Source organism: Nerophis lumbriciformis, linkage group LG36, assembly GCF_033978685.3.
Source record: "Nerophis lumbriciformis linkage group LG36, RoL_Nlum_v2.1, whole genome shotgun sequence".
In the NCBI taxonomy this organism is placed as follows: Eukaryota; Metazoa; Chordata; class Actinopteri; order Syngnathiformes; family Syngnathidae; genus Nerophis; species Nerophis lumbriciformis.
In genome coordinates, this window is record NC_084583.2 from 8325001 (window position 1) to 8328614 (window position 3614).

The 3614-nt window shown below is 38.9% G+C and overlaps 1 protein-coding gene across 1 annotated transcript in view; it reads right to left on the reverse strand.

Annotated features, from left to right (window-relative positions):
- prss23 (serine protease 23) overlaps nt 1-3093 on the reverse strand; it is a 10497-nt gene extending 7404 nt beyond the window's left edge. The window contains exon 1 of the mRNA XM_061930480.1: nt 2865-3093. The gene's annotated coding sequence lies outside the window, so the exon portion shown is untranslated. The remainder of the gene's footprint in view (nt 1-2864) is intronic.
- Between the last annotated feature and the right edge of the window lie 521 nt (nt 3094-3614).

Consider the following 3614-nt stretch of genomic DNA (forward strand, 5'->3'; position numbering starts at 1 on the left):
CTATTGCCCAAATATTATAAAATTTAAAAAACAATTATGTACATAAAAAGTGCTGCAATAATAATAATAATAATAATAATAATAATAATTAAAGCTGCAAGCAGCGATGGACGGGACCAACTTTGAGGACTCATAAAATCCAAACCGGAGCAGTAATTAAAACTCTTTCATCAACTTTTAATCAGAAGGGTTCAATCTCTCTCCTGTGCTAATTTGAAGCCGACACGACAAACGCGCTCAGAGGAGATAATGTTTGAAAAAAGGTGACTGTTTTTACACAACTTTTGTTTTGAAGGGGGAATTGCAAACTTCCTGTTGATTTTTGCTGGGGGTTGTCAGTCTATAAAATATAGGTCTAAGTGAGACCTACATAGAGGTTTTTGTTTCATGTCTTTACGACATTCCTAGTGGGAGTTACAGGCAGTTTTGTCTGTGTTTTCTTCCTAGGGGGTGCTAGAGCACAATTTTGAGTTTTGGGTTTGGTTTTTTGATTAGATCGCAATTTTCGCCAGTCCTGATGTGTGTGTCCAATTTGGTGAGTTTTGAAGCATGTTAAGGGGGTCAAATTACAGCTCAAAGAGGCGGCGGTATAATAATAAAACGCTAGAAATTCAAAAGGGTCCTCGGTCCCAAAGGGACTCGGTCCCTAATAATGTACTTTCTTGGAGCCAAAACACTAAATTGTCAAGAAGCGGCTCATGTGTTTACAATCAAACACTTGTTCCTGTCACTTAGATTACTAAGGAAATAGGATTTTCAAGTGCTTACATGCGCCCTTTTTCTCCTTGTTTGGCTACAAAAGGACACATTGTGAAGGAAGGACAAAATAAAGCCAGAACTTCTTGTTATTTAAAGGCTTAATGAAAAAAGTTGGTATGGTGCGGTGTAATAAATAAGCTGCTTGCCTAACAACAACAACACGCTATATTGTGTGTTTACACACACACTCACACACTCTTGTATTTGTTACCTTATTGAGACCTGAGAAAAATGCCTCCCTCTTTAGGACCAGCCTTTCTATATATATAAAGAAGTGTACTTACAACATTAATAATATATACAGGTAAAAGCCAGTAAATTAGAATATTTTGAAAAACTTGATTTATTTCAGTAATTGCATTCAAAAGGTGTAACTTGTACATTATATTTATTCATTGCACACAGACTGATGCATTCAAATGTTTATTTCATTTAATTTTGATGATTTGAAGTGGCAACAAATGAAAATCCAAAATTCCGTGTGTCACAAAATTAGAATATTACTTAAGGCTAATACAAAAAAGGGATTTTTAGAAATGTTGGCCAACTGAAAAGTATGAAAATGAAAAATATGAGCATGTACAATACTCAATACTTGGTTGGAGCTCCTTTTGCCTCAATTACTGCGTTAATGCGGCGTGGCATGGAGTCGATGAGTTTCTGGCACTGCTCAGGTGTTATGAGAGCCCAGGTTGCTCTGATAGTGGCCTTCAACTCTTCTGCGTTTTTGGGTCTGGCATTCTGCATCTTCCTTTTCACAATACCCCACAGATTTTCTATGGGGCTAAGGTCAGGGGAGTTGGCGGGCCAATTTAGAACAGAAATACCATGGTCCGTAAACCAGGCACGGGTAGATTTTGCGCTGTGTGCAGGCGCCAAGTCCTGTTGGAACTTGAAATCTCCATCTCCATAGAGCAGGTCAGCAGCAGGAAGCATGAAGTGCTCTAAAACTTGCTGGTAGACGGCTGCGTTGACCCTGGATCTCAGGAAACAGAGTGGACCGACACCAGCAGATGACATGGCACCCCAAACCATCACCCAACCATGCAAATTTTGCATTTCCTTTGGAAATCGAGGTCCCAGAGTCTGGAGGAAGACAGGAGAGGCACAGGATCCACGTTGCCTGAAGTCTAGTGTAAAGTTTCCACCATCAGTGATGGTTTGGGGTGCCATGTCATCTGCTGGTGTTGACCAGAGGGGGAGCACTTTTAAAAGCGACACAGAGTCCTTTTGAAAAATCCCTCCTTGTATTAATGTTTTGATTTATGTCATCACTTGTTCACACCTCCTCATATGGAAGCTACTTTTCCCTTTTTCATGTCTCAAGAAGGGTAGAAATAAAAGAACAACACACACACACACACACACACACACACACACACACACACACACACACACACACACACACACACACACACACACACACACACACACACACACACACAGCCTAAGGCGGCCGTGGTATGAAGAGTGCAGGTGTGTAAAAAGTGAAATGGTACAAGTTGAAACATGGCTGCAGAAAAAAAAAAAAAAGATAATTATTGCTGACAAAGCTGTAGGGTGTGGCCTACACACATGCACACATACACACACACTTGTTGAAATGGACACCCTCTGGAGACTAAAGTGCAGTCTGCTGCAAGTGTCGGTGGCTTAGTCTTAGGAGGTCAGTGAACGCACCACAAGTTGTAGGCAACACGCATGAAGTGCGCTGCTGCTCACATTTACAAAATCAACGCTCCAGTTTCATTAAACGCAACAAAAGCTCATTTTCTTGTCCCGATTTTTTCGTAATGCATAAGATTAAAAAAGATTACACCTTAACACGTGGTTTTTGAGGGGTTTTGGGGGTAATTTTGTGCGGAACACACTGAAAAAAAGACTGAAAACTGGAGGAAAATCTGACATTTCCAACAGTCCCTGAACACAACACATGTGACTTGCACTATCAGCTGTACTTCTGAGGAAATCAAGTGGAATATTATTTGAAATTACCTGCAATATTATTTGATATTGCCTCTAATATTATTACATATCACCTGGAATATTGTTTGATATTACCTGGAATATTATTAGATATTACCTGGAATAGTATTAAATATTACCTGCTCGATCACGCACTGCCGTCCGTCTTCATGGCGTCCATGACTCAAACACCAGGATGAAAGTCCCAGGTGTGGCTCCTCTCACATGCCTGCGGGGGAAAAAGGGCAGCCAAGAAGGAGGTGAAGTTCCTCTCCGAGGGGAGTAAAGTTAGTCCCACGCACGCTTTTGGACGCGGAGTGTGGAAAAGACGCTCCGCGACATGAGGAGTCTCCTCTCATCAATGAGCGTCTCTCTGGAAGGAACCTGCCACAGTCCCGGGCTACTGCTGCCTGCCTGCTGGGTCCTAGTGCCTGCCCCGTTCGAATCAAATCAAACTTTCAACAATATTTCACAAATTCAACTGAAAAAAAAAATATAACTGTATGAAAATATAATGTAAATATATTAATTCATTCAATTATTATTTTTTTTTGGTCAAATTCAAAATTTTTCCTAAATGGTCTTACTCCTTTATGCTAGGAAACATTTGAACAATATTTAAATTAAAACATTGAATAAAAATAAAATACGTGAATAAAACGTTTGTTCTTTTAAATAACCAATCAAGAAAGCATCAATTCTGATAAAAAAAATATATAATCCCGATTTTTTTGTGATAAAAATACATTAATTAAAAAAAACGTTTTCTTTTGTCCAATTAAACATTTTTCTTAATAAGTCTTAATCATTTTTAAGATTTTTTATGCTTCGATACACAATACTTGGTTTCTGTAATCATAACAACAAAAATATTAAATAAAACGTAAAAT